The sequence below is a fragment of the Talpa occidentalis genome, unplaced genomic scaffold (genome assembly GCF_014898055.3).
Source record: "Talpa occidentalis isolate TD23 unplaced genomic scaffold, MPIMG_talOcc4v2.1 talOcc4.6, whole genome shotgun sequence".
In the NCBI taxonomy this organism is placed as follows: Eukaryota; Metazoa; Chordata; class Mammalia; order Eulipotyphla; family Talpidae; genus Talpa; species Talpa occidentalis.
Window position 1 is genome coordinate 114,533,847 of NW_023604972.1, and position 12,304 is coordinate 114,546,150.

Genomic DNA, 12,304 nt, shown 5'->3' on the forward strand with positions numbered 1-12,304 from the left:
AAATCAGTGATATGAATTATATGAAGAAAATTTAGTCAAAAATAGATACAAAAATAGAAATAGAATAAGATCTTAGATGAGATCTTTTCTGTAAAAATTGGTCAAAAATCTAGTCCTGTGTACAGGGAAAGAAATTAATGCAGCTTAGATTTCAATCCACCTTGTTAGCATTTCAGAAAGTATCCTGGTTACAGTCGGGGAGAACATAATACAATTGTCCTCTTCACTTTTGTTATTGATTGTCTTAAATCTGAGGTGGTAAATATAGTAAGAAATACTAAGATAGCGTGATAGATGTCCCCCTTTCTGCTCTTGCAGATATCACTGAGAATTTTGAAGATACTTTGACTAAGAAAAATGCTGTGTTTTTTTTTTAATTTTGGTTATATTCCCTATACAATACCCACCCCCTTTATTTTGGCCCTAATCCCTCCTCTTCTCCCTCTCCCCCAATCCCGTTAGTATGTCTTTGGTTTATGGTTGCTTGTTGATTTTGATACATTGTGCAAAAATGAAAAATGATGTAAGAATTATATAAAATAAAAGAAAATATATAAAAAAAAGAAAGTATGTTAGTCCTAAACCTGTCACTACCTAGTAGCACAGAGAAAACAAATTAATAGAATTTAAAGAAAAAGATCAAATCCACAATCTAAGTGGGAGATTATATATTGATGATTAATAAAGAGGTTAAAGATTTTAACACACGCAAAAAAAAAAAAATGCTTTGTGTTAACTCTCAAAGCCATTAAGTCCATCCAGTCAGGAACTCATAAGCTGTACCCACATGAACTGAGCCCCAGATATCCCTTATCTCATAGTTCTAGGAACCAATAGTCTGCTATGGCCAAATCTTATACAAGTTTGATGTACTTTATCCAAGCTTATCATCAACAGGTTCAAGTAGATGTTACCAAAGGGAAACCACAGGACTGACTACCCCCCTCAACCTGCATATCTAATTTACAAAAAAATGATATCAACATAAAATTACTCTTGAACGTCAATGGACAATAAAATTCATTTCCTCAAAGGAAAGGTAACGGATGTTGTTAATCATAAACACTGTAGGAAAAATCCAGAGAATTAACAAGCCACAACATATATACAATTTTTCACTTATTATTTTCTAAAAAACAAAGAGAATTTCAGGTTCTGAACAAAACTGAATTCTTTTTCATTGTAGTAAGGTATATCAAATATTCACCATCTTAATCATTTTAAAGTGTTCCATTTTAAAATTCAATAGTGTTAAATATATTCATGATGTTGCACTACCAGTCTACAGCACTTTTCATCTTGCGAAACTGAAGTTCTGTACTTATTAAACAGTAACTTACTATTTCTTCTTGCAGCCGTCTTCATGAAGTTCACTACTCCAATTACCTTCCAAAAGTGGAATCATTTAGTATTTGTCTTTTTTGTGACCAGTTTATTTTACTTACAGTTCATGCATGTTGTGGCATGTTTCAGAATTTCCTTTCTGTTTAAGGCTAAATAATATTCCAGCCTTTATCTACACTATTTGACACTATTGTGTCAATGGACAAAACACATTTGTATTTGTCAATGGATGAGGATATCGAATCTCAACCAGAACTGTCCAGTGCTTACCTACTGATAAATATTCTGGTATCCTTTATATATGGTAGTTAATATATTTCCTGCTCCATAATAGCCATTTATTTGATGAATAAATTAATAAGCAAATAACTCAATGAAAAATATTTATCACTGAATATCCCCATTATTATTTTTCTCTCAGATACTAGAGGTATTGAACTAAAAATAATCCCAAACCCAGTCCTCTCTCAGTCCCAAACTTTCCACCCATATGGACGGACTCTACCTCATTTTAATATACTTTAATTTACCTAAATATCCTTCACCTTTGTTCTCTTTCCTTATCTCACTACGACTTAGTTCAGATCCTTGTTATTTCTCAAATGGACTGTATGTCTATAGACACAGTTCTCCCTATACTGACTCTTCCCTTTCATCCATCATTCACATTAGTCTCAGTATGATTTTCCCCAAACAGAAATCTGATCATAATATTCTTCTCTTAAACATTTTTCAAATCTTCATACCAAAAAGAGGAAGACCAACTTCATAAGGAATCTAAAACATGTACATGGTTATGTCAGCCAATTTTCCAATAATCTCCATTTCCTACCATCCTCTCGATGGACATTATGTTTCCAACACACCCAAATTATGCCATATTGTTTGAATATGCTACAATCTCTCTCTTACTTCTATGCCTTCAAACTATTGTTCTCTTTGCTTGGAAGGTCCTTCTCCCTAGTATACCACCATCCCTCCTCTCCACTCCCTCCCTGTCTCTTCTCTTTCTCTCAGACTCACCTTGGTACAAATAACCTCAATTTCCTTCTCACTCCCACAGCCCTAAAACAAATGAGTGAGAGACAAGGCTAGAAATGTGAGAATGATTTAGTGGACTATTAATACTTAACTCTGGATTTCAGTGAAATTTAAGGCTGCAAAGAACCCTCTTAGGTCATTTAGGCTATTTCTCTTGTTCATCAAAGACTGCACCTTCAGAGCTAACTAAAATAAATATGTAAATAAATTATACAACGCAAAGGAGCATGTACATTTTGTAAACCAGTCTCAGGAGCCCTTAATGATGTGTAATGAATCTGTTTGCTAAATTATTGTTGAAATTCCATAAATTTCCCATCCAGAGATTTAAACTGATTTCCTCCTTTTAATTCATGGAGAAGCTTGAGATAGGAACTGTATATTTTTAACTTGAGGATTTAAATAGCTTCTAAGTTCTTGCCTCCATGTTGAATAATTCCTGATCTTTTAACCTCTTCTTGTAGGTCTTACTTTACAACCAATTCATTATCTTTGTGGCTGTCCTCTGAACCCTCTCCAGGTTTTCACATTCCTTTTAAGATCAGGAGTCTTCACATGCTGCAGAATTCCAGAAAGGGCTTGACAAGTCACTGTTCATTAGGAAGATTACCTCATAGTTCTTACTTATGATGGCCTTCATTTTGTACCATGACAAATAACTTTGTTTTTTAAACTGTGATGCTTACATTGCTGCTTGATTGTAGTTGGGTTCTTCATCCCAATTTTTGCTCATTGTTCTCAAGTATAATCAATGAATCCTTCCTTCTTATCACCTACCTATTCATCAGGTGTTCTAATTTAAAACTTTATCTTGATTGAACAGTAATCAATTTATATATGTCCTTTATATTTGCTAAAGCAATTTGATTTTGAAATCTGTCTTCCAAAACTGTCATTTGTAGATCAATGATAATTATTCTTCAGCTGAGATAGTGAACTCACATAAAATAATAACAAAGAGAATACTATGTGTACCAGATATTTAATATAAATTATCACACTTAATGGGAATAGTAATAATAACATGCAGTTATGTTGTGCTCATATTAATTTTTTTAATCCTCGCAATTAAATTGTGAATTACTAATTTCATCACCAATTTACAAATAGGGGAACTGAGATACTGAGAGGAACATAATGTTACCATTGTCTTAGACAAAAGTGACAGAATAATGATGATGTTTCAATCATAATTAAACCATGATTTATGATATTCTCAATAATCAATATCCCCACCTAATCACTTAGACATTCAGAAAATCAAAGTCTATTCAGAATTGAGATTTTTGAGGGGGGAAAATTTACCTAATTTTCTTTAGACTCTTAAAATTCTAACAACTCAGAAAAAAATGGATTTGTATGTCTAACTGCCCTGATAAAAAACAGAAGAGAGAGATAAATGAGGGGAAGACAACAGACTGAAGGAACACTTCTGTCTACAAAAGGAATTACTAAACTGTTAGAAGAGGCTCTCCACTAGACCTTATTAGCAGAAGGAAGCAAAAGTGATGCCTTAGTTTGATAAGATAAGCCAAAGCTTACGCAGATAAGCTAATAACCAGGACAACTTTAAAATTCTCTATAGCTTCTGTGTTCCCCCGCCCCCCAGACTAGAAACTGCAGTGAGGTTGCATTAAAATCAGTGTTTTATAAAGTTTGCTAGTTAACTAGATGGGCAATTCATTTTTTCTTCAATGATATTTCTATTAAGGTTCATATACAGATGGTGGAATTTATTGTTTGATGATCCATTGTTTTGAAATTATAATTTATATAAAATTTTAATAGAGTACAGCAATCATAAAATCCCTGTAATACTGATAAGATACCCTAGGAGTTAATCTAAATGTTGGAGGTATACTAACAAACCAGCACTGAATTTCCCTTGTTGCACAGCAGAAAATGCAAACTTTGACTGTCAGAACAAAATAATAATCCTTTCAATTCAGTTCAGTTCAAAGAGCATTTCCTGAACAGTTATCAAATGAAAGATGGTCCGTTTAAATCTAGCCCTATTCAGGGACAGAAATTATCAAAAAATTTTTAATTCTATCAATTTAAAGTTTAAAAGTAGGAACCATAAAGGAAATGGAATATTGTTCTTTTGTTCTGCTGATAAATACATATTAAGTAGGTTTAAAAAGTTGATAGGTGTGAAAATGGCTCTAAGCAGGCTGTAGTCCTTTGCTACTTTATTTGCTGTTAATAAATGCCACATACAGGGCCTCCCCTGGTGGTGCAGTGGTTGAGCGCTGGGCTGCGAGGCTGCCCGCAGCCTCTGCAGCGCCGGTTTGTTCCCCGGCTGCCGGCTAGGGTCCCACAAAAAAAAATAAAATAAAAATTAAATAAAATAAAAATAAAAATAAATAAATGCCACGTACAGCATTTTAAATTATCATGTCATCTTCAGGACTTATCCTCAAATAGAGCCTATAGGGACATTGTTTCTCCAAATTCCCTTAGCACTTAACTTTCACTCTTTATTTTCTTTGTTTTGGAATTTAAAATTATCAGTGTCCCATAACCTCATTGACCCACTATAGACAATTATGTTGATTTCTAAATACAATTTATAAAATTGAAATTCTATATTCAAAACAGTCCCTCTAGTTAGAACATTTTGTAAAACTTTGATCTCATCCTAAATCTTAATGGTAGTAGTTTAATTTTCAGTCCTGTGAGTTTCTAGATAGAAACACTTGTCAAAACGGTAGTTAACTTGTTATAAAATTTATTCTTATTATACCCTCCCCTCTTCCTTAAACTCTATCTCCAGATGTTATAGCTCTGAACTTTCAATATAAATGTAGAATGCATGACAGAATATTAGACTGGATTCTGGACTTAGTTATTAAGGTTTCTTTTCCAAAGTGTGGAAATCACTCTGGTGACTTTGTGTGGTCTACATTGGGAAACTTTCTTAACATTTACTGCTGTGGGCACTTAATGTCACAATTCCTTCCCTCTTTCCTTCCAAATCTGGGGCTTATATACTTCGATTATATCTCTATTTTGAATATAACTACTGATGATTCTTTCTTGATGCTATTTGTAATAGAAGTTTTTCCTACAAGATAATTATCTTGTTTATTAGAATCAAAAGAAAGGTACTAAAACTGTTTTATGGATTTCTTCTTATTCCCAACAAAAATCTCTTCCCTCTTCAATAAATGGAGACTAAACCTGATTAATGTGTCTCAAATTTTCAATTCTTTGAAACAAAAATATATCACTAAAGCTAATTTGCACTTCTTAAAATTTCAGTACAAGAAAGTAGAACAGTTAATGTAAGGGAGGAAAAAAGAGTGTGCCTTATGGTTTGAACTTTTGTTGATAGTCTTTTACTCAGATGCCTTGTGCTCTTGAAAAAAAAATTATCGTATTTCTTATTTTCAAGTTTTGAAAAAATAACAAATAATTCTGTCTTATCAAATTCTAAGGGATAATATTTTTATGCTTATTGGTAATAAAAGGACTGAAAATTTAAACTATAATAACTATAACAACATAGTAGTTGTTTCCTATTAAATTTTAAAATATTTAGATCGATGTAAGGTCTAGCACTGTGAAAAAGTGAGCAGTGAATTTGCATTCCTTCCTTATGACAGCTTCATATGTATTAAAAATTCCTTTACACATTGATGTGAAATTTATACTAAAGAAATTATCAGAGTTGTTTCCATTGATGATCACCATCATCAATGAATGATGGTGAATCTTATTGTAAATAATTTCAAGAATATCAAAATTAATTTCAGTTTGCAACATTTAGATATTGGCTAAATGCTTAAAGGCCCAATAATACAATGTCATTTGCAGTTATGAACCAAATACATGTGGAAAAACAACAAATTAGAAACTGATTTCTCTGTGAGTATATTATTGAAAAATTCTATTTTCTTCATTTTACATATTTTAATTAATATTCACATATTCCCTAGCAAGAACATTTTATTTCATAATTAGAAATTTATAAGGCAATTAAAGTGTCATTAGCTAAGTAGTGGTTAGCTAAGAAAATTATACCAAGTACTTACAATTTGACGGTTTAAACTGAAAAATTTAGTCTGTTTCAAACATTAGTAGTATTTTTGTTCTTATTGTGAAGAGATGTTATGAGTAGTGGAAAAAAATCATGATTTTAAATATTGATGTGAGTAAATTGAAATGAAATATATTTTCTCTCCTGACTTACTTCACTACATGATTTTCAAATGTAACGGGGTGGTTTGCTATCTCTTACATAAATCAAGGCTCCTGGCTTTTGTTCTGCAAATTCTGTCCTTAACTTTTGTACTTCGTTGTCCAAAACACACTTTATTATTTTTTATTTATTTATACATATAAGAATGGGGTATAGGCCAGAGGTGGAGTGGGGTTGGGGGGTAGGCTAAAAGGATTCACCAGAGACAGAGTGGGGAGCAGAACAGGCAGATCTACTGAAATACACTGCTGAGGGGAGCAGCAATTGAGACAGGCAAGGTCGGCTGTGCCATGTGGGTTAGCTCCCTGACCAGGATCGAACTTGTGCCACAGTGGCCTCAGTGGCTGGCAATAGCTTGATAATGCTGAGACAACACCTGTGCCACCAGAGAGGCCCCCAACTTTCATATTTTTTGATGAAAATTTGATCATACTACTCCTTGACTAAAACTCATCACTGAATCTTCATCTTTCTTCTTTTAAATAGGTAAAGGAATGGTAAAGGTTTCTCCTGAGCCTGTGGTGCCTTTATTAACTTAGCTCCACGTAATCCATATGCCAAAGTGGTATCTCTTAGGAAGGCCTGAACATGTTGGGAAAGTCAATCCTTTATATGCATATTTATCTCTTTAAATAGATTATGACTTTTTTATAGGAAAGACTTTTTGCAGTTTTGCATTGCCATCATTTGCATGGTATCTGATATAATATGTCTCAATTATGAATGCAACATGGCAAAAAATTCTCTTCAATGGGAGAAACTATCATAAAGAGTAGAAATATCAAAACAGAGTTAAGAATTTAAAATAATTTTAAAGATATTTGTAGTTCTACTAAGAATATAAATGTAACTATTCTATATTCAATTATACTGCTGGTAATACCTTTACTAATGAATATAACTTCAATACTAAGACATATGTTAAATTTTGAAAACCTGCTATGTGCTGACTGCCTTGATAATTTCCTTATACATGTTATCTCTCAGTCTTAATACACTTTCAAATTTTTCAAATTTATTCTTTTTCTTACTATTATTTCTATTTCACATTTGAAAAGAGTAGGGTTAGTTTTTCATTCATTAAATATTAATTAATTTTCCCAGGCCCGAAAAGCTGTGATAATAAAACTAGAAATCAATCCCAAGTGTCTGTTTCTCTTTCAAATAAAACACAATTTCTACTAAAATAGTATAAGAAAAAGTTGCTTTTCTAAGGTTTCATAAATTAAGTGGAATTTTCTGGTGGATTCTATCTTTACATTTAGAGAAATAATTATCATGCAGTGTATGATATTAAATTATTTTACTATGTTGTACACAATTAGAATAACTTCAAAATTACATAATGTTTTAAATTAAAAAAGAAACTTCTTTAATAATAATAAATATAAATATTTTGTTACAGATTTCTTTATCTTATATTTAAAGATGTCAATGAATAAATACAGCTCTCTTAATTAGCAAATGTGCTTCTACAACTAATACATAGGAGAAAATTAGATGATTTGAGATAATAAGAAATTAAATATATTTCTTCAGTTCAACTCATAGAGTTTCCTATCCTGATCATTTAAATGTATTGTATACATGTAATTGTGAACTCTACATGGATAATTTACTACTTAGGATTATAAATAGGGAAGAAAATTTGTCTTAATATCAAGCTAGAAAATTAACTTTGTTTCCCAACCAAAAATCTTCCATAATTTTAAGACAAATGTCAAACAACTTTTATATTATGGTCTACTCTGTGGAAGTTAATACACTCTGACAGTGAAAGATAATTTTACCTAATGTCTATAAATCATTCCATTTTCTTCTTTATAATTTTCAACTAAGTAGGGAAATCCTGAAGATGTAACAGTGTACATTTCCACAGACTATTTTCGTTTTAATTTTGCTTTTGAAATTTTGCTTTTGGGAACCAAGATAATTTCTTCTTAGGTCATCAATACTTGACCCACCGTAATGATAATTGCTGTTGTATCTGCTGCTGTTGCTATTGCTGTTTCTCCTTTCCTGGCTAGTGGATTCCTATAGGAAAGCAATGTATAAAGATGCCATGGTTGTAACTAACAATTATGTAGTCATTAGTTAGTTACTACTTTCTATTGTAGAAAATGAATTTTGATTCTAATTTGCTTACAATTATTTACATATTCTATTGCAGTTATGTTTGGTTTATTTTGGAGCAGTAACATTAAAAAATTAGAGTGACTCTGTGATCAAATTATCAGACACTTACATATTTTCCTACTTAAAATAATTATTAGCTTTTCTCCCTACATCAAAGTTTATATGGACTAGATGAAACTCAGTAAAAGGACTTTTTCCTGTTAATTGATATTACCTGACATCTTTGACTTTAATGCTAGAAAATAAAAGCAGTTTGTAATGTGTCCAGAATTGCCTTTTCTTTTGCTTACAGAGCACTTAAGTGTCATGTTAAGCCTGAGGCAGATCTGTCTAGAATTGTGTTTACTGTATTCCTTTCAAAATGCAGCACAGAATCTTATCACTTATCAGTGCATAAAGTCTAACAGATTGCAGACTCAAATTTCCCCTTCCAGGCAATGTTGGGTTTCACTATTGTTTGCCTTGACAAAGGTTTTCATGAATTCTGCAGCTTGGATTTCTGTCTTGTTTTCCTTAGCATAACCCTCTAGGCGACCAATCAGCATTTTTCAGCTTCCAGAAATTGCTGAAAATGTTACTACAAAAGCTGCACTTTAAAATTCCATGTCTTTCTTTTGATTTTTTTTTTTTTGAAGTTATGTGGGTAGTTTCAGTCATATTAGAAAGAAAATGCAATTAAACATTGTCTGCAGATGATGCTACTGTAAATGAGGTTGCCTGAATTTGGTGAAAGCAAATATATTCACAATTCACATTTAGGTGCAATTTTAGAACTACAGCAAGACGGAACCATCTTGGTTATGTACAAATTTAACTGGGTTGACTTTTTTTTAAATGTCAAAACCATCCATGCATTACTGCTTTCAGATAACTTAAAGTCAGTGCCGATGTATCAACTGTGAACCCAAAGAGTTTCTCAGGGCCTCAGAAAATAATTTCTGTCCTTCTCATTGGAGACTCAACTTCAGTTTTTAAATGTGACTCAAACTGGATGATAATGGAATTTTTTTTATTGACTGAATCACTATTTTCATTCCACTCATATATCCAGGTTTTACCACACCCTGTGGAATTGATCCCCTGTTATTTCAGTAATCTATCTCATACATATTGACCTCCTTCATGCCAGTCTCATGACTAAGTCACTTTCATTTCCAAATCACCTCCACACTGCTCTAAGAGCATGCCTTAGATCCCTAATTGGATCATATCATTGCCTTAAAAATCTCTCAATGACACATTGTCTTCCACATCACCAAAACAACACCTCTTAGGATGGAACATGACTTCATGATTAGACTCTGCCAATGTTTCTAATTTTGAAATTACCTCCCATAGTGTCTTCTTAGCCAGCTCTGCTAATACAAAAGAAATATGCTTTTCTCCAGTGATATTAACTTCTTTTTACCCTTTGCACGTGCTTTTGTTCATTTGTCCAGAAATGATCATCCTTTACTGCCTGACACCCTTATTGCCTCCTATTTATATACTGTTTCAATTCTATTGATATTGCCTGTGAGGAACCTTCAGTAATCTATATATAGCAAATAGAATTTAATACATGTGTTTGTTAGGTACATAAATAATGGAAGTAGTTGCACATTATAAATAAATTTTAGAAAACTTTGACATCCCTGCTCCACGCATTACTGTAACAATGTCCTAGACATTCTTTACTCGTACAATCGTTCATTGCAGAACTATTTATTGAGGACCTCCTCACATAAGTCCGTGTAACTATTAAAATGCTGTGTTTATAGGTGTGTGTAGCGGTGATGGGAAATAAAATTAAATATAATGTTATCTTCTATGGACCTACAGTCAACATTATTTTAAGGCTATTTTCAATCCTTGTGTCATCATAGTAGAAAGAATTGAAATAGAAGCACCATAAAAGTGCCTTTCCCTACACACACACACACACACACACACAATGAAAAAGCTATTCATTGCTAAATTCTAAATAATGACTGAAAATATACAGTCTTAAAAATTAAGGAGAAAATCCAAAGCCAGAGTGATAAAAAGAAGGCTAAAACTTCAGTAGCCCTTTGAGATGGGCTTGGAAGAGGCTCAGGATCTGAGCACTAAGATTTCAGTTCTAATGACCATGCCAGTGAGGAGACATGACCACAGTTTTGAAAAGTGGGTCTCTGCATAAACTCTAAAGTTCTGACATGCATCTTTTCTCAGATGCTAGAAATATCCATATATCGGTGGAATGAAGAATTGGGAAAGTTTATAGTTAATCTGTGAAAACTATTTGAGGACTAAAAATAGCTTATGGGCAACTTCTTAGAAGACCAAAAATAAAAGAGTAGGAAAAGGACTAATCAAAGAGTTAATGCCAATTTTTTCCCCATAATTAAAGGAATATAATTGTTTAATTTGAAAGATCAGTTCTGAGCAAGATAAAAACAATTGATGTTATGATTCTGTAGCTAGCAAAACCAAAATCTTGCAAGCAACAAAAAGACAAATTTACCCTCAATAAAGCAGAGCTAGACTTCTCTATAATTTTCTAACCAATGATAGCAGATGCTAAAAGAAAATTACTAACATCTAGAATTTTCTGTCTATCCAGACTCTTATTATATGAGAAAGTGAAACAGACTTTTTGCAAAAAAGACTAAAAGTTTGCATTCATAAATATATATGTGTATATATATGTGTGTATATATATATATATAACCTCTTTAATATTTAAATACTTTTCAGGGGAAAATATTTTAATTATGTTTTTAAAATTATAAAGTTAACTTTTTACTTTGATTTACAATATTGTATATATATATTTGTATGTATGTCAGTGTATCTGGAGAAGACAGGTTTATTATACAAAGGGAGAGAAGAGTAAAGGACAATTGCATAAACACAAGCAGGCAGAGAGAAAGCTGCCCCTGAAAGGGACAGGTTTGTTTAAAAGAGGCCTGCATGGTCACAGGTGGGCGGTCTTGGGAGGAGAGCTGCTTCTGCTGCTTTGCAAAAGAAGGCTGGCTCAGAGGAGCACCTGCATAGGCACAGGCAGGCAGGAGGGCTGCTGCAAAAGATTACATTCTTATGAGCTTGAAATAATTGAAAAAATAATTCATATAGTTTTTTAATAAGAGGATATAGTTTTAATTTATAATTTATCTTTTAGAATATGAATCATATCTATTTATTTTATTATCACTTGCTTATATAGATGATGTAAATTAAGTTTAAAAAAGCAACTCCTCGGGCCTCCCCGTGGTGCAACGGTTGAGCGCTGGGTTGCTAAGCTGCCTGCAGCCTCTGCAGCGCTGGTTCGATCCTCGGCTGCTCCCCAGCCACTGGAGGAGGGTCCCGACCGCTGCTCCCCTCAGCAGTGTACTTCGGTCCTTCTGCCTGCTCTGCTCCCCACTCTGGCTCTGGTGAATTCTCTCACCTCCCACACTTCTGACTGTACCCAATGCTTATATAAATAAATAAATAAATCTAAAAAAAAAAAAAAGCTTTAAAAAAAAAAAAGCAACTCCTAACTAGTTGTAGAAAGTATAAAAGCCTCAGGCTTATAATGAAGATAGGATTAGTGAGATTTAATTAGTATCTCTTTAA

General features: G+C 32.8%; 1 long non-coding RNA gene across 1 annotated transcript in view; it reads left to right on the forward strand.

The window, feature by feature from the left end:
• Positions 1-12,304, forward strand: part of LOC129144710 (uncharacterized) — a 161,346-nt gene that overhangs the window by 87,427 nt on the left and 61,615 nt on the right. The window lies entirely within an intron of this gene.